Below are 22989 nucleotides of genomic sequence, written 5' to 3'. Positions count from 1 at the left end.
TAGACTGACTGTGTTTGTGTAGTTTCCTGGGATAAAGCGGGAGTGGAGGCAGCTTGTAGGTAGAAAGACAAGGGGTGCAGTTAGAGAAGCAGTCACAAGTCACACCTTGAGTGGCTTTATGGTTCTTGTTAAAGATTTTATTCTGAGGGAAGAAAGCGTTGTATGCCAGAGAGCAGCATGATTAAGTTTGCAGTGTTAGTTGATAAATAACATTATTTAGGTTACTTAAAAATGTGAAAGTGTTACTCCTGTTGCAGTGTGGGAATGAATTAAAAGACTAGAGAACGTGGCAGACAAGCAGGCATGAGTTACCCAGGTGAGACTGACAGAGACAAGGAGATGTGGGTATTCAAGCGTCATGGACTTAGAGCAGGGGTCCCCAGCCCCCAAGGCCACTGACAGCCACCTGTCCAAGGTCCATGGCTGGTCAGGAACTGGCCACACAGCAGGAGGTGAGTGATGGGAGAGACGGCAAAGTTTCATCTGCAGTTCCCCATTGCTCTCCATAGCTCACCTTGCTGCCTGAAATATACTGCCCCCCCATCTATGGGAAACTTGTCTTCCACAAAACCCGTGTCTCCTGCCAAAAAGGTTGGGGGGCTGCTGACTTAAAGGATAGGACCTGGAGATGGAGAGAAAAAACAATGATGCACGAGAAAGCAAAATGGAAGAGGACTTCTCATATCTGGGTAAATAGGACACAGTCAGGTTTTAGGGAGAGTGTGATGAAAGCAATTTAGGTCTCGATGGTTTTATTTATTTATTTATTTATTCCTCTAAATAATTTAATATACTAATGAGTTTTTTTTTCTCTAAATAATTTAGTATACTAATGAGTTTTTTTTTTTTTCTGATGGTTTTATTGGTGTACACAGAGCTCTCTAATACGGAGTTAGCCGGATGAATCTGGAACTCTGGAAGATAGCTGAGCTTGAACAGAGAGGGTCTTTGACACAGACACAATGAATTACCCAGGAAGGGAGACGATGAGAATTGGGGCAGACAACCAGGATTTAAGGATCAGGAAGGGAAGAGATCTTGCGAAAACAATTGACAAGGAGTGGCCAAAGCATGGGAGAAAAACCAGGAGAATGTGATGACATTGGGGTTAGAGGATGTGTGTTTGGGGCAGGCAGGAAGATAGCCACCACATCAATATTGCTGAGGATCAACTAAGATCAGACTTAGAGGCAAGAATATCTTCTATTCTCTTGGGAAAATAGTCTTTGGGGGTGGAGCCATAGTGTAGGGATCACGTGGGGTGAGAATAAAACATGCGGATGGTTATTTAAGCTTTTTTTTTTTTTAAGGGAGAGAAAGTTGTGACACCAATGGAAGCTGCAGTTAGAGAGAAGTTTGTTGCTTTTGTAAAATAGGGAAGATGGATCTGAAGGCTGGTGGGCGGGCTGGTAAAGGGAGGGTGGGGGGAGATAGGAGGTGGCTACCCAGGTGAGGGCCCCTGGAGGAAAGTGGAGCTGGGTGGGCAAATCTTGAGCATAGGAAAAAATATGGGACTTGCAGAGAAGGAAAAAAACCAGCATCATTACTATTAAGAGTAAGGAAGGAACCACATATTTGAAAATACCCATGACCTTTGGGTTCAGACAGAAAAGACAACCATACAGTGAAAGTGGTTTAAAGGAGACAGAAGTCTGTCTCTCTGGTTGCAAAACCACCCCGCTGTGTACCTGGCTGGTGCAGTGTTGCCAGCCTCAGGGACACTTGGGGACCCCAGCCTTCCCCTGGTTTGGATCCAGTGTACAAGGTCTAAGAGGGCAGCATCCTTGTGCCAGGCCATGGAATGGAAGAGGAGAAAAAGTAAGGGGCAGAATGCACACACAGACCATCTCCCAAGGATGCTCCCTCCCTTGAGGCCATCACAGAATGTCCTTCCTCACAAGTCCTGGGCCAGAGCTTAGTCACTTGGGCACACTGAGATGCAAGGCAGTGTGGGCAAGGTACCATCCACTCTGGATGACCACATGCCCAGGCGAACTCAGGGGCCCATGACCATGGGAGAAGGGGAGGGTGAACATTAGGAGCCAATTCATGTCTTATGAAAGGAGGAGGTTAAACATCCCTTGACAGGACGGGAGGGACCCCCGTACAAGTGCATGGTTAAGCCCTTACCACTTACTCTGTGGCATCTAACCATGGGTTTGCAACATCTCTGGTCCTTAGGGAAACGCAAATACCATAATCGATACTACTTAATACCTATGAGGATGGTTATTAGTTTTTAAAAATGGTGACAATATAGAGAAACTGAATTGGAAACGTGTGCACAGCTGGTGGGAAGGTAAATTGGTGCAGTCACCGTGGAAAATTGTTCTCGGTTGCTCAAAAAATTAAAAATGGAATTACCATGTGATCCAGCAGTTTCACTTCTAGGTGTATATACCCCTCAAATTTGAAAGAAGGCACTCAAAACAGATATCTGCACGCCAATGTTCACAGCAACATTATTCACATTAACCAAAAGTGGAAGAAACCCAAGAGCTCAGCCAGGGAGGAATGGATAAACAACATTTGGTCTGTACCTACAATGAGATGTCATCCAGCCTTATGGAAATGAGTGAGTAAAATTCGGACACAGGCTACAACATGGGTCCCCAGCCTCTGGGATCTAATGCCTGATGATCTGAGGTGGAGCTGATATAATAATAATGGAAATAAAGTACGCAATAAAGGTGATGCTCTTGAATCAACTCCATACCATGCCCCCCCCCCAACTGGTCTGTGGAAAAATTGCTTTTCAACAAACAGTTTCTCCCTGGTGCTAAAAACGTTGGGGACCCCTGGACAACATGGAAAAACTTTGAAGACATTATGCCAAGTGAAATGCCAGACACAAAAGGACAAATATTATATGATGCAACTTCTATAAGGTACTTAGAATAGGAAATTCATAGGCAAAAAGTAGAATCAGAGTTACCAGGAGTGGGAATGGGGGTTTACTATTTCATGGGTACAGAGATTCTGTTAGGAAGATGAGAGATCTGGGGACACAGATAGGCGTTATGATTGTACAACATCAAGAATGTTCTTAATGCCACGGAATCATACACTTAAAAGTGGTTGAAATGGTAAATTTTATGTGTATTTTGCCACAATAAAGACAAATGGAAAAACGAGAGTTGATTAGCAGTCGTGGCACTGCATGGATGCAGGTAAACTCTGAAACTTAGTAACAGGAAGTTGAAGTTTGCATCTGATAGCTTATATTTTCTCTGAGTGTAATTCATGGAAGGTTTGTGTGCACACCCGTGTATATAAGTTTCCTGTGTATGCCTATAACTGTATAGGCTGGCAATTTTTTTTTTTCCCAGAAAGCAAAAAAGGACTGAAAATAGTTGTGTGAATAATGATGGAGAGAACTGGCTAGAGAATCAGAGGGATTCCACGTAGTATTAATCACGCCTTTCCTCATGGCATTCTTTTTTCTCTGGATTTTAAAATTATTGTTATTATTATTATTTTTACTGAAGCATCGTTGATGTACAATATTATATATTACAGGTGTACAGCATAGTGATTCATAATTTTTAAATGTTATCTTTAAGTTTATGTTACTGTGAAATGTTAGTTTTGATCCTCTTTTCTCTGGATTGGTAAGATATGCTATGATCTACTCTCACCGTCTTTTCCATCTCTTTTTCCCATCATTTAGGAGATACACCAGACTTCCTCCCAAACACGGTCAAAACTCATCTCCAGCTCAGTTCTCACATGAACTCTGTAAGGAATTACGGAGATAGAGTTTTCCGTTTACAGTTTGCAGAGCCTATCCATGTAAAATATATTTCGTGATCTCCAAGCCAATCAAAAAAATTCTTTTCTCATCGCAATTCCACTGTTAACTCTGCCTTTAGAAACTGAGGGTTTTTGTCTTGTTTTGTTTTGTTTTCCCTAAAGGCTTTATTTCCCTCAACTGTAAATGGAATATTTAAACTTTCTTGAAATGTAGTTTTCATGCTTATGTGGTTTATCTTGTGAAATTTGTCTCTCCATTCATACTGAAAAAGTAAAGCCAGGGACCCTAGGAGGTTTCTGAATAGTACACGTGTTCAGAAGGAACATGTGACTGTTTCTCCCCATGATGGCATGTGCAAGCCCCTCCCCGACTCCCTTCCCCCCACAGTCTCTCCCCACTGGCTTCCACCCTGTTTTTGACCTTCCCTTTGTCTCCAGTGCCAGCTCAGGCTGCCATCATTGCTCACAGGACTGCTGTTGCCTCTGAACGTGTCTCCTATACCAGTCTGCATCCCAGCTCAACCCTTCCTCCATCTTGCCCATCACCGATTATCTTGCTACAAAAACAAATTTAGCCATTTGAGTGCTTTACTGAAAATCTCCATTAGCTGCACGCGGCTCTCAAGATAAAGCCCAAGTTCCTTAACTTGGCACAGGCAGCCCTTCCCCCTCTGCCCAGCCTGGGTCCTGCTCTGTCTCCCAGAGACCTCCTCGTGCTGCCCTCCAGCCCTGCTGACCGAGACACAGCTGACCCTGGAAACTGACCCTGCACACTGATCTGGAAGCTGATGCCTTTCCACATCACAGTGACCTTGCAAAGCTCTCTGCCCAGGGATGTCCTTACGGAGAGGTCAACACCAAGCAACCCCTGCACACACTTGTGTCAATGTTGAGAGAGGCAGACAGAAGACAGCGAGGAACAGAGTCTAAAAGACTAGAAAAGGAGAACGACGGGGTTTTGAGCTCAGATTCACCGATTCTATCCACAGAGAATCTGGCAGTTTCCTTGTCAGGAGCTAGCCTTGTAGCCCAGGCATCCATTATGTCCGGTCCAACCTTGGACCCTGAATCAGAAAGTCTGGGGCTTGCTGAAAAGGCAGCTCCCTGTGTCTGGAGAAGCCCCTCAGGTGGGTGAGTCTCCCTAAATGTTGAGAACCACTGACGGCAGGCAGTCGTGCAGCACAGGTGAGGAACGAACTCTGATAGGAAGGAAGGGCTGCTGTGGGGGCTGCTGAGGCCTCAGGGGAGGGGTCTCAGCTTCTCTGGAATATTCCCACCTTAGGAAAAACCTGCAGACAAAGCAGACTTGGGGGTACGAAAGCTATAGTGAGTGAGTGAATGTTAGTCACTCAGTTGTGTCTGACTCTTCCCAACCCATGGACTGTAACCCGGCAGGCTCCTCTGTCCATGGGGATTCTCCAGGCAAGAATACTGCAGTGCGTAATCATTCACTTCTTTAGGAGATCTTCCTGACCCGGGGATTGAACCCAGTTCTCCTGCATTGCAGGAGGATTCTTTACCATCTGAGCCACCAGGCAAGTCAATAGGAATATGTAAACTAATGAGAATTTCCTTTTGGGTTGCCAGCCTTAGTAAATAAAAATCCAAGGCACCCCACTTATTTCCAGAAAAGCGATGCCTAAGTTTTAATTATGCACAGCACATACTTATATTAAAACTTATTTGCTATTGATCTGAAATTCACATTGAAGGGGGCATCTTGTTTTTGTGCCATGTTCATCTGACACCTGTCTCTTGTCCATACATCTTAGACCTCAGGAAAATGGCCAGATCAGAATTGAGAGTCTAAAAGGTGAAAGTTTTCTTGGCTTCTCTTCTTTTTAATGGGGAGGTATGTAGTTTGGCAGTGGGGAGAAAAGAGATGGCTTCCCTTTCTGGCTCATTGGATTATATATAAAATCCACATTTGGGAAAGAAAGAGAAATAGAAAAACAGATGGTGGTTGAAAGTGGCCCACGTGCCAGGAAGTCCCTCTCCTCAGTTGAACTAACTGAGCACCTACTTTGGTCCACCCCCCTGAACCCACAATCCCACAATAGAATGAGGGGCCAGCTGCAGGGAGACCGAATTCCATCCCTCAGGGCCCTGCCTCTGGGCAGCTTTTCTGCAGCCACTGGATTACCTGCCTGCCCCAGGTGGCAAGATGCCGCCTCATAGGGTGGGGCTGTGGTGCAGAGACTGCGGGATGGATGACAGGCTTCCTAACAGGATGCAGCTGAGGGAGCCGTGTGCTGACAGAACAATTTGCTGGTGCCCAGAATATCCGCCCAGCTCCGCAAAGCGGCAACCAGGGCGTCAGGAGAAATTTCAGGATTTATCATTTGCTGGGGTGTCAGGCTTTCTGGGAGCCGCACGCTTCCAGACCTGCAGCCTTGACAGGCTGTCCATAGAGGCTTCCAAAGCCTTAGGAGTAACATGCAAAACTAGTCCCTTTTTCTCCCTTCCCGATCCACTGGTGTTTATGTAAATGACTGGAAAAGTAGTTTTAGGCGTATTTCTGGAGCTTAAGGGCTTGGTGAGAAGCCTATTATTGAAAAATCAGAAAACTGAAAAGCAACTTCTTAGACAATGAATTAGCAGCTCGAGGAGTTGTGTAAGGCCGAGTGCGCTGTAACTGGCTGCCTTGCAAATAGGAACTCCCCCGGGACTCAGTCATCAAGCACGTGGCAACAGGATGTCTGTTTCAACACAGCGAGTAATCAAAGGAGATTTGCAGTTAATCCAAAAAGAACAGAGAAGTGTCCAAGGGAAGGCCAGGAAGAGGAGACTAGAAGCAGGGTGAGGGGTGGCCCAGAGCTTTTGGACCTGGAGTGCCAAGTGCAACTGAGACAGCCTTGGAGGGCTGGAGGGTTGGGGGCTGACCCACTCAGCCCCTGAGGCACCAGCCTCCCAGAGGGGAGACTGAGGCTTGGCTTGTGTTGATGCCAACGAGAACATGAACCCAGCGCCTGGCTCTTCTGCTTGACCAGCAAGGTAAACTTTGGGAGGGACTGAACTAGCCTTCGCTGACTTGCTGGACATTTCTGAGTCCCAGACTGGCTTGAGGGTCAGCGGTCGGGCAGGTGGGGACCACTTGCCACTCAGGAGGTACCCTTTGGGTGGTGGTTCCACACTGTCTTTCAGGAAACTGTTCCCTTCACAGGGCCACCGCGGTGGTTCTGAGTGTGGTCAGCCCTGCCCGGGCACTTGTCAGAAATGCTAGTTCTGGGGCCCCACCCCAGACTTCTAAACCCGGGGTCCCCAGTCTCTGGGATCTAACGCCTGATGATCCGAGGTGGAGCTGATGTAATAACAATAGAGATGGAGAACAGAATAAATGTAATGCGCTTTGAATCATCCCCAAACAACCCTCCCCGACCTGGGTCCATGGAAAAATTATCTTTCCTCAAGCCGGTCCCTGATGCCCAGAGGATTGGGGATCCCTGGTCTAGACCCTCAGAAACGCTGAAGCTAATGAGGCCCAGCTCTGTGCGGCTTAAGAGACCCTCACAGGTGACCCTGATGCTCACTGTTGTGGAAGTCTGAGAACCAGGGACCACTGTGCTCACGCGGGGCTGTGGTATGGGCAGTTGAGGCAGGCTTGCCCTTCTTCAGCAGGCTTGTCTTCGAGTACAGCCCTGGCCAGTTTCAGATCCTGGAGCGATTCTGTGCTCACCATCCTCCTGGGCCTTTGGGGCTGTGGGGAAAAAAATGAAACATCTATCAAGCATGTCCCAGTCCTTGGTGCCAGTCACCAGTGAATGTTTTATGTGTAATATTTTATTTAATCATTTTCTACAACTTGTGAGCCGCGTTTTGCAGAGAGGATTTTATCACTGACAAAAATTTTGGCTCCGAAAGGTCAGATCACAAGTTCTGGATGTTTCCGGAGCCTGTGCTCTTAAAGTACCGACCCCTCCACAAAACCTCTGACACTAGCATTCTCTGCCCGAAGAAGCCCTTGGGTGCCACCCACACAAAGCGCCTGCCAGCCTGGCAGGGCCCCGCTTGGCCTCCCACCCTCCCCCACCCAGTCGGCTCCTTGCCTCATGTTAATTTCCCACCTGAGCACTGAGCACTTTATAAATAGCAAATCTAAAATGAATTTTCTACCAGCGATCATTAGCTCCCTTGACATCCATTAAACATTCTCGCAAGCAGAGTGAAGTGACAAAAGGGATTGATTTTTACAGTGTGCTTAATAGGGGAAAGAAAGAAAGGTGTTGACAAGTCCTTTTTTTTTTTTTTTTTTGTCCTGATATCACGAGGAATTTGAAATCAGTCAAATGACTTTTATCTGAAAAAAAGAAGGCTAGGATTGGGGGCGGGAGGAGAAACCGGTGGAGGGAAGAGGCTTTCTCAGCTTAGCCCATTGCTGCATCTGTGACAGGTAAACATGAAGTTAGTTAGCTTGGGCTGGCCACCAAGATGAACATGTCAGATTTAATGCTTCAGAATACATAGGGTCCTAGCCGGGGAGGGTGTGGGGACTGGTGGTGGGCGGGGGAAGTGAGCAGCAGCAGGGAGAGGGAAAATCAACCATCTTCTGCTGAAAATACTGGAAGAATAAATGTGTTGATGTAATATTCAGAGTCAGAGGAGGCTGGCATACAAGGCACGGTAGCTGAAAATTCAACTTTGATTTCAATTTTCATATTTGTCAGCAGTAATTAGATTCACGAAATGTTGTGCCACTGTTCTAAAATACTAATAAGTAGAGGCCTTTGTAGTGTGGTTAATGGAGTCTTTTTTTCCTAGTGGTCTAGAAAAAATTTCATTAAGGCACAAAGTCATACTATATTACAGCGCTTTACCATCATGGACCCTGCTGCCACGGTAACACCATCAGAGACCGGAGCCCTCTGTCTGACCAGAGCCCCTGGCTGGGAAGGGGCCTGGGGCTTCATATGCCTCAGCTGTCCATCATTTTTGACCTGCATGGACCTCCGTGGGTCATGGGGGAAGCCAGCTGTCCAGAGACAAAAAGAGAAGCAAATTCAATAAAGCATCATCGTCGAAAGGATGAGCCTGTGAGAGCAAGTGGAAGAGAGGACACGAGGAGAGGGTGGGCAGGTAGGCGCCTGGCCCTGGCTGGGAAGTGTGGCTTCCACCCAGGGAGAGGAGGTCTGCTCTGTCCATCTCCAGACTGGACCCCTCCCTGGCTCAATGCTGAAGCCCCATCAGGGACGAACCCATATACCGCATGTCCCTCTCATCCCAGACCTGCTTCTGCTCAGCACAGGCCAGATTCTCTGGGGACAGGGTTTGCTGAAAAGGTTCAGCGTCTGTGGTTTTTGAGTGACTTTTCCTTGGGGTGTCCTAACCTCTCTCTGATGTCCCAGGAAACCCCCTCTAAGCAGGATGTGCGGGGATAATTGCACCTGCCTGGGTAAGGGTGTAGTTTCCACATTCTCTAGAGAGTCTGACGGAGCTGGGGGAACTGGGCCACCCCTACTCCATTCGCTCCATCTCAGCACCACTCCCCTGCCGTCATGTTGGCCCACTCAGGGGGCCGGAATCTCTGGGACTGCTCGACAGACGTGGCTACAGAGACAGCAGCCTCTTAGCTGGGCTCTTGGAATCTAGTGAACTCAAGAACTCTGCTGTGATGCTCTCAACCCTCCTCCCCAAAGTCCTGGAGAGAAGCCCAAGCGGTCCGTCCTGAGGCTTCCAAGCAATAGAAGAAAGAGCGAGCAGTGGGCATGTGCGGCCTCCTGCACCGGCCCCACACTCCCCCTCGGCTGAAACTGTGCTCTACTCGGCCCAGGAGAGGAGTGACTTGGAGCTACAGCACCTGAGCCATGGGTGGGTGATGCTGGAGGACCGTGTGGACGGAGCGAGCTGACCAGGTGAGCAGGAGCCATTCGTGGTGAAGGCAGGGTACAGCCGTCTCGTGAATGGCTGGCCCGTAGCTGGTCACCCTGCCTGGATCCCACTCTCTTGGACCTTCCCTCACCCCCTACCTCCCTGTGTGCGAGTCTCTGACTGTGTCTCCTTCTCCAGAGCTTGCACACCTCTTTGGACCAGGCCTCCCCCGCCCCCTGCAATCCCCTCCCCACCGATCACGCCTGGGCTGCCGCCTGCCTCTCCCCAGCAGCATGCGCCAGATCTTATCCCTGGGCAGCACTTCAGGATGAAAGGAGGAGGGGATATTACATCCCCCAGTGATACCCGTGGCAATTGGGAGAGGCTTTTGTTGTGTCATTTCCTACCTCCTTCAGCCTATTAAGCAAACAAAAGTGCTTGTGGAATGAGAAATGTAAATGGCCCACGCAAGCCGATTAATCCTAGATGTACAATTCCATTAATAAGGCCGCTTTTTAATAGGCGGCTCTGGCAGCGGCAGCGGGCAGGCCAGGAATTGATGTATTCTTTGTAATTGTATTGCAACTAATAGGATGTGAGGAAAACGGTACCAGAGAAGCAGGTCTTTCAATACCGCTTTCTAATCAGTCGAAATAATGACTTGCAGGGGAAAGCCTTGAAAAGTAACGACACACAAAATATATAACATCATCCAGGGATGACCCATTCTTCCGAATCCTAGCTTGGGCTTCTTCCTTTCATTCCTTCTCCTGACCTCTCTCTGTCTGCCTCCCTCTTCCAACACGGGTGATCACCTAAACCCAGGCACCGGGCAGGTTGAGCTGGGAGACCCACACATCCCCAGGCTCGAGCATTCTGGGATGCGGAGGTGCAGGGCCAGTTGGCTGAGATTGCTTTTGCCAGCAATCTGGAAGTCATGGTGGGGAAGCAGGAGAGAGGCAGGGTGATGGGGAGGGGAGGGGACTCTAGGAGGGACCCGCGCTGGAGCTCACACAGTTACCTGAGTGACTTTGGCTCGGTCTCTGCACCCCCCTGTGTTCCCTGCCCACTCCAAAATGCAAGGAATCTGAGTGAGTTTTCAAAGAATGGGCTGGGGGAAGCTGGTGCCCTCGTATTCCAGGCATAAGAAGAGCCAGTGGCTGTGCCCAGGACCTGAACGCCCATCTCCCAAGGCGCTGCCAGGCTCAGGTGTCTTCATTGGATGCGGCCCCTCCAGAGGTCCTTGCTGTGCATCCTAGTCACAGATAAACTTGTTCATCACTCCCTCCTTCATGCCCCGATTCAACAAATACTGGCGGGGTGCCACGATGTGCCAGGCTCTGCTGTAGGTTCTGATCAGGCAGCAGTGAGCAAAACAGACTCAACCCCACACCTGCCCTCATGGCGTGGAAGAGCTTGCGCTGAGCCCTCACTGCGGGTCTTATCAGGACGGCCCCTGCTCGCTGGACGAGACCATTCCAGGACAGGAACTGGAGCGCCGGCCCGCTGCTGCGGGCACAGTGGAGGAGACAGGGCCCCCTGCCAGCCCCTTGCTCCCCTTGCCAGCCTCTCCCGGTCACTGGGTCTCTCTCCTGCCTATTTGTATGCGGGCTCTGACCCTCCCTTGGTCGCAGGCTGGAGAGTAAATATAAAAAGAAAAGGCAAAGCACATTTCAGTTGAAATCCCCAAGGAAACTGATGTGATTGCCGTACAGAAACGCTTCCAATAAGGGCAGAAAGGAATATTGCTTTTATAGCTTTGGGGACATAAAACATTTAGGAAATGTGATTGACTGGCAGGGCCTAATTTATCATTTATCTCGTTCTCTCTGCTCACTCTCTGCCTTCTCCCCACATCACCCGGGCGGACAGAAACAGGCAAACTTTTTTCCCCTTTCTGCTTTCCTTTCTTCTCCTTCTCTCTCGGAGACTCGGATTTATCATCATTCTGTTAAGCGGGAGAACTCCTGTGGCTATTTATAATTAATGCTCAGAAACCTGCCAATCCATTTAATGACACTGGCAGGTCAAGGCCCCCTTATAGCTCTCCATTAATCATCATTAGAACAGCTCTGAGTTTTTACATTCTTTTTAAATGTTAATTCACCTCTGTAATGCTCCTTTTAGTTAAAACTGTAAAGAGGCAAGTGGCTGGTGGCTTCGTGCTGCCCGCCGGGGGAAAGGCATGGTAGAGTTGATAAAGCCCGCCTGGCTTCTTCTGTTCTTTGTCCTCCACCCCCTATCCTCGGCACCAGATGCCAACCCCATTTGTTCTTTGCGTGCCTCTATTTATCTGTAGCAAAAGTGCCTAGTGACTTAAAGTTCTGGGCCAGTCAACACACTCTGATGTCTTTGGACTCTGGGGTCAACAGACTCTCAGGGCAACAGCCTCTGAGGAGTTGCTAAGCCGGGGTCCTGACATGGTTTGGAGGTTCTTAAAGGTAACAGGGCATCAAGGACTCCAGAGGTAAGTGGGCCTGAGAACTGCCCACATGGCTTTTCCAACACTTGCGAACAGTCAGCCCATGAGCTGTTAAAAGGGGTCAGGGCACATGAAGAATTCTCTACTTGCCACTCGTCTCCCTTTGGCCACTAATGGCCTCTGAGACTGTGGGCAAAACATTTCATCTTCTTCCTCATGTACAAAATGGGGCCCACTTCTGTCCTGCCTAACAGATAAGGTTAAACCCATAAGGAAGAATTAGAGTTGAAATTATACTCAGCTTTGGAAACTGCTGTATTGATGCACAGCATTCGGTTTCCCCCTTCCCCCTCTCTCCTGCCCTCTTAGCCGGAGTCATTCATACCCAAGTGTCTGTGCTCTCAAACTTCTGTTGTTGTTCGGCACTAACTCGTGACTATTTGTGAACCCACGGACTGCAGCATGCCAGGCTCCTCTGTCCTTCACGGATTTTACTCAGATTCATGTCCACTGAGTCAGTGATGCTATCTAACCATCTCATCCTCTGCTGCCCCCTTTCTCCTTTTGCCTTCAATCTTTCCCAGCATCAGGGTCTTTTCCAATGAGTTGGCTCTTTGCATCAGGTGGCCAAAGGTTTAGAGCTTCGGCTTCAGCATCAGTCCTTCCAGTGAGTATTCAGGGTTGATTTCCTTGAAGATTGACGGGTTTGACCTCCTTGCAGTCCTCCATAGCTGTTGCTTTATATCATCTTTCTCAAGTCAGAAAAGTATATATGGATCATCAATATCTATGTAGCAAAAAGAGTGTTAAATCGGGGAGGGGGACCTCTATTGGATTGGCCAAACATTTTGTTTAGGTTTCTCCTTAAAAATGTTACAGAAAAACAGAACAAACTTTTTAGCCAGCTCAATAGATCTGAATATCTACTCTGTTACTTATTAACTGTGCAGCTCTGAGCACTTGCCTCATCTTTGTGAGCCTCTTGTCTCTTATTGTTGGGCTTAATGTTTATAAGGCCGCTTGACCTAGTAAAGCCTATGACTTTCTTGCCTGTCCCAAAGGGCCAGGGCAGTGACTCAACCTAACAGTGACAAAAGGGTCCCCTTGACCATCTGAGCTCTTAAATGTTCCTTGTCAGGTCAAGCAACATGGCCTAGAATTTAGAACTCTAACAAAAGCAAGCAGAAATTGATACGGAGAGTAGACAATGTATTCTTAGAATAGAAATGTACATTTCATTCACCTTTGACTCTGATTTCTCTTGATTCCATGCACTTTTGTGCAAGGCATTTGGAACTATGAACTTGACCTTATTTTCAGTGTTAGTCACTCAGTTGCATCCGACTCTTTGCGACTCCATGGCCCATAGCCTGCCAGGCTCCTCTGTCCATGGGATTTCCCAGGCAAGAATACTGGAGTAGGTAGCCGTTCCATTCTTCAGGGTATCTTCCTGACCCAAGGATCAAACCCGGGTCTTCAGAACTGAAGCTCAAAGAGGTAGGGTGGTAGTTCAAAGTTCATGTAGTTCGTACTGTCCAGGGTCACAGGTCAAACTCAGACCTCTTGCATTTAAGTCCAGGTTCTCTCTGTTTTTTGGTATGACTTCATCTTGTTCCCACCCCCCCTCGACGATCCTGATGAGTGATAATGAGGTGATACACCTTGGATGAAATAGACATCATCCAGCAGCTGCTCCAGTTATGACTGAATTCTAACTAGCAACCTTTAATTTGGGCTAAAAACTTCCATTCCTGGGTTACTTCCCCCGTGTGTTTACATTCATACGGGCATTACTGTGTGGAAGTGAGATTCCTGGGGTCTTTGACAGAGAAGCCCACCACGCTTAGTCTCCCTCCCCTGAGTGGTCTCCGGACCCATCCTTACAGCCGCCGCCATGCCTCCCCAGCCCTCCTCCGTAAGCATCACTGACACTCCAAGCAGACGCTGGCCCCCAAGCTGGGCTTTGGCCATCTGTTCTGCCCGTCACTTGAGAATGCAAGAAAACCGGCTTGACAATCGTGCCAACACAAAGGGCAGAGAGGGCTGCACAGCAGAAAGCTGTGTCACTTTCCTTCCTCCAAAGGTTGCATCAAGACTGTCTGGGCCCCAAAGAACTTTAGCAGCCAGCAGAGTGTTGCGATATGTGACCCCTTCTCATGTCACTCCTTGGCTGTGTTAATGCGCTTGTGTCAGTTCTCATTGGTACGAGTTAATCATAGTAAGGACTCATGATAACGCAGCGCTGTCCACATTCGAAAAAGCTTTCGCACATCGGCTGTCTCTTTAAACTGGCATGGTTGCAGTTGGATGTTGGAGCTAAAGGCCTTAGGAAGTATTTACCCTAGGTCTCTCAGCTGGTTATTGTTGACGTATTTAGCTTAAGTAATGCATCCTTGTTAAATATAATTTGGACACCATACAAAAGTAGCTTTAAAAAGATTTAAAGTCACTCATGCACAATTACATTTAATGTATGTTCTTCCATTTCCCCCCTTATTCTCTGCCATAGTTTTTTATTATGTAGTTGTAATCATATCATTTATATGTCATTTTTTTCTTTTAAGAACAGATCAGAAGCAATTTTCCATGTCGTTACGTAGTATTAGTGAACATAATTTTAATTGGTCTCATTGCATTCCATCAAGGAGATGTACAGTACCATTACCCTATATTTGGACATTTATGTTGTTCTAATTGGGGACTGTTGTAAATAATGTTTCAGTGAAGATCTCCATGCATCCAGCCTTAATCCAATTTTAGGATTCTTTCCTTAGACCAGGTCACTAGAAATCCTGTTGCCACCAGTTCTCTTACTTCTCCCAGGGAAGTGAGGTAGGGGAGATGAAGTGCCTCTAGATCCCATGGACCATCAGAAGAACATTACTCAGGCCCAAGGTCAGGTCTTTGGCCTCCTGCTTTCTCATTTCTTTCAATCCATGGTGGTCTTTAGAATTGCTAAATAAAAGGACTTGAAAATGTATTGGGTGACCACATAAAAAAAATTTACTTTTAGTATCCAGTGGTTGAGGAAAAAAAACCACAATAAGAGCTACCATGAATTCTGTAGCACTGTGATCAATGTGTATGAAGTCAAACGCAGCAGCATCCCTATATACTTAGAAATAACACAAGCCATATAGCTGAGAAACATCTATCCCATCTGCTGACAGTGCTTGATGTAGGCATGGATTCTGAACCTATTTAAAAAACTCTTGTCCCCTCTTCACAACAGCAGCCCAAGCTAGGTCCCCTGTCCTTTAGAAAGAATGCATTTGTCCCAAGTCTTCTGCCAGGATATTAATTCCAAGATGAACGAATCCAAGATATTCATCCCATCCCATAGAATCCATGTGAGCCAGGATTCCTTCCCTCTGGGCCTTCCTGACCTCTTTACTTCAAGGGTAGCCGAGTGGTAGAAGAGAGAGAAGTTATTATGAATTTTGAGAGTTGGAACAGACTTGCCATAAGTTTATGTAAAGACTTCAAGGCTTTACAGCCTGAAAGAATAGTCTCCAATTACAACAACAGCATATTAGACACCAGGTATGCATTATTTTATACAAGTTTACAATGTTTCTGTGAAGAGGGTGCTACATGTATGAAACTGAAGAGGACAGTAGTAGTTCAGGGTATCCAGAAACTTGAGATCTGCTGGGGATTTAAGCCTTGGAAACAGCCTCTTACCTGCGCGCACAGCCTCCTTCACCCCTGACCCCAGCATTGAGAAGTATGATGAGGCAGGTCATGGTCCTTATGTGGTCAACTCTTGTCCACTCAGAAGCCAGTGAGGGGCTTAAGGGAGAGTGTGACTGTTGGGACTGGCCCTCCTCTTCACCCACCAGCTTCCCAGAATCATGGAGACAACACTCCTCCTGTGAATGGGGAAGGGTGGGTGTCCAGGCAGCAGCCTTCTTTGATCTAGGCTCTGTGTACTCCATGACTAGGAACATCATGGTAGGTGATCATGATTATGGCATTCGAATGAACCACACAAAATTGCCAGCATTTCACCATTCTGATGTTCACTAGCATCATTTTCATAAGGCTGGTCTTAGTGCGTGTCTGGGCCTGATGGCCTTAGCACAGCTCAGTTCTGGTTGGTAGAATACTGCAGTGAGTGGGAGAGGACAGGCATGTGGCACTGTGCCCACACCCTGCCCTCAGCTGGCACAGAGGAGTCGCAAAGGGACCTCGCACACTGGAGTGCTGTAGGGCCTCTGCCACCTGCCCCTTCCCTCCAGTCTCTCTTCATGCCCCCTTGCGTGAACCAGCTCTCCTGTGAGGTTGCCATTTGGGTTCTGCTCTTGCCAGCTCTCATGAGAATGCGTACTAGAGTTCTGATCTCCTTTTGGCTGAAGACTGTGTTCCTTTTCTGAGCTTAAGGCACTAGGGGAGAGCCACCCAGAAACATGATCTTTATCCCTGGATGGTGTCTTGATCTAATTTCCTGCAGCATTGAGCCAAGCCCAGGGTTTAGAAATAAAGGGGCTTTGGTTTGAATCTTGATTCTACCACCTGTTATGTGACCTTGGGCAGTTTTTCTCTTCTCTCTCAGTTTGGGTTTCATCAACTACAATCCATACTGTTGATTAAGTTCTGGAATTTATGTAGAATTTTTCCACGCATCATGGCCGTGGGACACATTTTGCTCCCATTTCTTTCTGAATCTGGTAACCTGGGAGGATGCCAGGGAAGGCAGCCTGACTTTGTCTTTTCACAGAGAAACTCCATGTGCTGAACCAAAAGTTGGCCCCAAGGTTCCGACAAGGGCAGGTATGTGTGTGTGGGCAGTGGACCACAGCATCTGAAATAAGTCACGTTGCAGAAAATCTAGGACGTGTGTTCCTTATTATTCATTCTCTCTCCCTTGAGCTTGGAGTAAAACCAGTTTTCTGCTTCCTCTATCTGGGCCTCACCTTTTAAGTTTCTGGAGTCTGATACTGCACCCCCTTAATAAACATCCCCCTTTCCCACATGGAGATGGAAAAACATAAAAAGAGTGTGTCAGATAGGGTGCAGAGACAGACAGAGACAGAAAAGACAGTGCAAGTGGCATGGAGAGAGAAAACAGGTGGATGTTAAAACACTAGGTCCCCAAAGCCAACAATATTTATGATCAGAAAAGCCTGTAGTTAAGAAAAATGAAATCCTCTAGGTCTTATAAAGCATCCCCAGTAAACTCCCAGGGCGCTTAGGTTTACCTGTTCCCAAAGAAGGTCTAATTCCATAAAGATCTGTAGCATTTGAGAAAGTGTGTTTGCCATACTCTTTTGCTCAGGAAAGTGTATTAGGATGCCTCTTTCAACTGTTTCTTGCAGTGAAAACGTGGGTTTTTAAAGCAACAAGTGTTCAAAACTCTGAGGTTCTCTGTGCTGGCTGTTAAGTTATTTGACCTCATTAGGTCAGCCATAATCCTTTAGTCTAAGTTATAAAGATGTTATTATAAAGATGAAGTGATATGTGACCATACTTGATATGTAGCAGGCACTTAGTAAATGGAGATGCTGTATTTAAATCTCTGATATTTAGATGTGTCCATAGTGGCTACTGGAGAAGGTGATGGCACCCCACTCCAGTACTCTTGCCTGGAAAATCCCATGGACGGTGGGGCCTGGTAGGCTGCAGTCCATGGGGTCGCCAAGAGTCGGACATGACTGAGCGACTTCCCTTTCACTTTTCACTTTCATGCATTGGAGAAGGAAATGGCAACCCACTCTGGTGTTCTTGCCTGGAGAATCCCAGGGACTGGGGAGCCTGGTGGGCTGCTGTCTATGGGGTCGCACAGAGTCGGACACAACTGAAGTGAATTAGCAGCAGCAGCAGCAGTATAGTGGCTACATCTTTCTCTACCTTCCATCGTGGGCCCTTCATGCTCTTCAGTGTCCCTCTTCTTTCTGAGGACATTGGGTATTTGGACAAGATGTGCTAATTGGGGCAATTAGAAATGGTAAACTGAAAGAATTCCTTTCAGATATATTTTATCAAGAAAATATCCTTCCTTCACCCATAATTATCTCATCATTGTGGGAGTCAGGCCATTGGATTTTTAAGTTTTTATTTAAACTTGGTCCCATTTTCTTCACTTCCTTCAGTGATATGCGTTGTCAGCATGACATGTGTTAGTTTTAATTGCCATTTAAAATTTCTTCAAAAATGATACTTTCAATCACATTGATTTAGCATTGGGATGAAAATCATGTATTCAGAAATGCATACAGACAGAGCAGCATGGTGTAAATTTGATTATAGGCAAGTCCTATTTGTCTTTGGAAGAATGACCACAACAATTAAAGGCTTTATAGGATCTAATACAGAAAAGATGCCCACAGCTGATAATTTTGTTGTTGGAATATATAAAACCTTCAACTTAAAGGCCAAGGGAATTGCTAAGTCCTTTGCAATAGAATAAAGCTTCGCATCTGTAGAGGCTGATATGACCAGCTGAAAGTGTTTGACTTTTCTTATCTTATTAGTACTTAAGTTAATTGTGTGTCCCAGAAGAGATTGCATCTACCATTTGATGCATCCAAAATGGAATTCATTATCCTACCATCTTGCATGCCACAGAAGCTATTCTTCCTACAGTTTCTCGGACTCACTTACTGGCACCCTTCTTAACATATTCCTTAGGCAGAACCACTAAGAATTATCATTGTTCCTCCTTTTTCTTCACCTCTGACATTACATCCATCTACTTGTCTTGTTGGTACTTCCTGCAAAATAAATCTCCCATCCATTTTTGCTCCCTTCACTCTAGGGCCTTCATCCGAGAGACCATGACATCCTGCCTGGACTGTTGCAGTAGTCGGTTCTGCTGCTTTCACACCATCCATCCATCCTTTACATCATGAGTTGGACAGTCCACTCTCCAAACAGCAGCCTAAATAATGCTTTCCAGAAGAGATGAGACTTTGTCACTCCCCCTTGATGCTAAGAAGAAAGTCCACACTCCTCCCTGCAGCCCCCAGGCTCTGACGTCGAGGACCCTCGAGGACCCTCCGCCACCTCTTAGAGGCTCTTCTGTATCATCATCTTCCCCAGAGACTTTGCTCCAGAATCTCGATCTGTCCTCTGCCCTCTGCCTCTCAGACTTGTCTGACTTCAGGCACTGTGCATTTGGTAGGCTTTCTGCCTGGAGCTTTCCCCCTCCAGACTTCCCCAGGCAGGGCTGATTTCGGTAATTCCATCTCAGAGAGGTCATTCTCACCCAGTCTCTTTCCATGTGATCCAGCCTTTCCTGATGTGCATTTTCCACCCATCACACAGGCCCCTACCACTCCTGAGGCTAGCTTGTTAATTTGTTTACTTGTGTGTCATTTCGTCCCACTAAAATGTTAGTTCAAGAGAGAAGGGGTTACATGTAGCAGATTCACTTCTTTGTATAGCAGAAACTAACATGCATATACAAAGAGTCAGCGTCCTCATCAGATTTTCTCTAAAGTGCTCACTTTGCAAACTGAATGATAATTGAATATTAAAGAATATTTTAAAGAGGAAAAAAATAAGATAGGGGGATTGTCTCCTTCCTTATTTGATCATGAAGACTTAAAGTAACATTTAGTAAGGAGCAGATAATCACTCAATAATGTTAGAATTTGGGAAGGAACAGATAGCTTACCTTTTTTTTTTTTTTTTTTTAAACAAACTGAGCAGTTTGTTAAACCCCTTACTATGTGTGCTTACTGTAGAGCAGACATGCAGAAATCCTTATCTCTCTGGGATATTTTGAGAGTTAAAATAACTTATGCAAACAAATATTTTGCCAATTGGGAAAACTTAACTCTTTGAGAATCAGATGAGGGCTCTTGCCCAGTCACAGGGTGCTGGCTACAGGTGTGAATTCTATTCTGCACGTATCACCTCCAAAAACCTCACCTCTCCCCCCTACAAACTTGAATGGTTACCTTGGTCCACGCTGAGTCAGTCTGCAGGTTGATTACAACAGTTTGGAAAGTTAAGATGCCCATTCTTTACAGTTAGTGGCTAGGACACCGTTTTATGTTTTAAGTATGAAGGCCCCCATCTGTTGCAAATTCCAGGCACTGGTTCACTCCTAGGAGACCCCCTCCATTTTCTGTCAATGGCCTGAGGGTTGCCAGAGGATAGTTATAAGACTGGGTTTATGAAAACAAAAAGCAAGGCCCTCAGGAGAAGTCCTTAGCAACTCAGTGTCTGTCTTGGGATTCTTTGTATTTTCATCCCAAGGAGAGATTATGTAGCCAGAAAAGCAGTCACAAAGGGAACCTCACATCCACGCTGTCAGCCTGTCCTGACACAGGGCTGCATTCGCTGCCCTGGAGGCAGCACCAGTTGTGAAATAGCTGATTGCAGCTCCCAGTCTGCACACTCAGAGAACGCAGCGACTGAGTTCAGAAAGGCAGGTGGTAAAAGTTACGAGGGAAACAAATACTGTGCCCAGTGGAGGCTCTGAGAGCACCCAGGGAGGAGCCCTGGGGAGAAGAAAGGTCCAACAGGTGGAAGCTGCCAAAATGAAGGGCCTCTTCTCTCTTCTGAGCTCAGGACTTGTCACCCTTCCTTCTGTAACGCAAATACTCTGAGATGGTCCCTGGTGAACTGGATATTGAGAGGAAGGAGCCATGTGGTCCGGAACACTTCTGGGGTGTCACACGTGGGGCCTTTCTGGCCCCGCTGCCCCATCCCCTGACTCCTGGGCGGGAGAGAAGGCCATGGCGATGAGGGCTGGACCCGCCCCTTTCTCTAAGCAAATATGCCAGTAGCATTTGGCTTAATGAACTGTGCCTTTTAATAAATGGTTCTTATCTCGCCAGAGTGGTGCTAAATTGTCAGGATTTTAAATTAACTTAATAGTTTCGGGGATGGTACTTATTCACTGGTTACTTGGAAAGTGAACACGGCCCCCAGCCTGGGCTTCTTATTGAATTATGCAACAGTTAGTTACTTCATTTGGGTTTAAGGGGAAATGTTTAGGATTAATGTGCAATGCCTCAATGCCCCCCTTAATGGGCATTTCCAGGCCTCCCCTAAACTAAAAGCCTACCATTCATCATCGGGTCACTCTGTGCTCTTCAAGCGTCTTGCACAGGAGTGGCCAACAGCCTGTTGGAAACACCCTCCCCGGTGAAAGGGAGACAAAATGCCCATCTTCTCTTCCTTTTGATCATTTGTGCAAAATATTTACTGAGAGGGGCAAACCCCTGTCCTGTCTGTAAGAAGCTTATCATCTATACGTTCAAAAGCTGTATATATATAAAAGACAGGGAAGTTATGCAATTCTAGAACTTCTGAAGGGCATGGAAAAGTTAATTCTGCCCTGGGGAGAGGAAGAATTGAGGTAAAGCTTACGATTCCCTGGAGAAGGAAAATGGCAACCCACTGCAGTACTCTTGCCTGGAGAATCCCATGGAGGAAGGAGCCTGGTAGGCTACAGCCCATGGAGTTGCAGAGTCAGACAGGACTGAGCGACTTCACTTTCACTTTCACTTTCTAGGAGGTAACATCTGAGCAGAGCCTTGAAAAATGCAGAATATTTATATGCATGGAGCTGTGAAGAGCCATCCACGTAAATTCTTAATCCCATGCTTCTCTAGTTTACAAGCATCAGCTTGTGGGCAAAAAGAATTGCCACTTTTTGAGCATTTCCTTTCAGACTGATAAGTTCTCTGTGAGAAGCTTATGAGAGAGAAAGTAGCATCCTGGGAATTCCCTGGGGGTCCAGTGGCTAGGTTCAGTGCTGTCACTGCTGAGGGCCTGGGTTCAATTTCTGGTTGGGGAACTAAGATCCTGCAAGCCACGTGGTATGGCCAAAAAAAATACATAAATTAATAAATAGATACAGTAGCATTGCTTCCATTTTACAGAGGAGAAAACAGGCTCAGAGACGGTAAATAACTTGTGCAAAGCCACACAGCCTTCGGCACACAAAAATTCTAACCAAAGCCCAAGTGGGTTGGTAAAACTTAATATTTCTTTTTTATCTTAAACTTTTTATTTTATATTGGAATACAGCTAATTTACAATGCTGTGATAGTTTCAGGTAGACAGCAAAGGGACTCAGCCATACGTATATATGTATGCATCCTCCCCCAACCTCCACTCCCATTCTGGCCCCGTAACATTGAACAGAGTTCCCTGTATTATAAGTAGGTCCTTGTTGGTCATCCATTGACCGTCCCACACTCCCTAACTATCCCTTCCCCCCATTCTTCCCCCTAGCAACCATAAGTTTGTTCTCTAAGTCTGTGAGGCTCTTTCCTGGTAACATCGCTTTGGAGGCAATTCCTTTATATCAAAATTTACTTCAGGGGGTTCATTCTCACCACAAAGCGGATTCATCCATCAGTGCATCAGAAATTGTGTTGGGAAAAAAGAAATGACTTCGCATGCAGTGAGCAGGTGCCAACTCTGTGCAAAGCTTGATGCCTAGTGGGTTCTGAAACAAGCAGAGATGAGGAAAAGCAGAGGAGGTGCCCCGTCCCTTCCAACCAGAGAAATGTGATCCAGGACCAGAATCACCAATGGCGGTGGTAAGCAAGTGTAAGGAAGGTGACGGTCAGATGCTAAGTGCAGGGCAGAAGGCGGAAAGGCTGGCCAGTACTAGCGTCAAACGCCTCTTAGAAGCAGGAGGATGAAGATGGCAATAGGGATGGAAAGACAGGCGCTTCTCCGTCTGCCTTGTGAGCCCTCATTCAAGCCCTGGTCCAAGCCCCCCCAGGACCATGTCCATGGCCCCCAGGGGGGTGCAGCAAGCAGAGTTGGACAGACACAGTTGGGGGGAGGCTCCTTCTACTGTCGGGGCACAGGTCCCCCAGCAGCTGCTGGACCTGCCCAGCTAGGAACTTCAATGTCTCTGCCCTGGGGCAAGGACTCTGCTGTGACTCCAGAGAAGCAGAAAACAAACCCCAGCCCTTTCAGCTCCTTGGCGGTCCCCGGGAGAGGCACAAGGGGGCCTGCTGAGTGGAGTGACCTTGAGAAGGTTGGGCGGGCGTCTGAAGTGGAACAGCAGCGCTGGGGCAGGGGGAGCCACGCAG

The 22989-nt window shown here is 47.0% G+C and overlaps 1 protein-coding gene and 1 pseudogene across 4 annotated transcripts in view; both read left to right on the top strand.

Annotated features, from left to right (window-relative positions):
- The window catches only part of NTM (neurotrimin), a 964897-nt gene that overhangs the window by 15243 nt on the left and 926665 nt on the right, over positions 1 to 22989 (top strand). The window lies entirely within an intron of this gene.
- Positions 2050 to 2163, top strand: LOC114110222 (U6atac minor spliceosomal RNA; annotated as a pseudogene).

The sequence above is a fragment of the Ovis aries genome, chromosome 21, assembly GCF_016772045.2.
Source record: "Ovis aries strain OAR_USU_Benz2616 breed Rambouillet chromosome 21, ARS-UI_Ramb_v3.0, whole genome shotgun sequence".
Taxonomy (NCBI): domain Eukaryota; kingdom Metazoa; phylum Chordata; class Mammalia; order Artiodactyla; family Bovidae; genus Ovis; species Ovis aries.
Note: the sequence above shows the minus strand (reverse complement) of the source record. Positions and strands in the feature narration are given on the sequence as shown.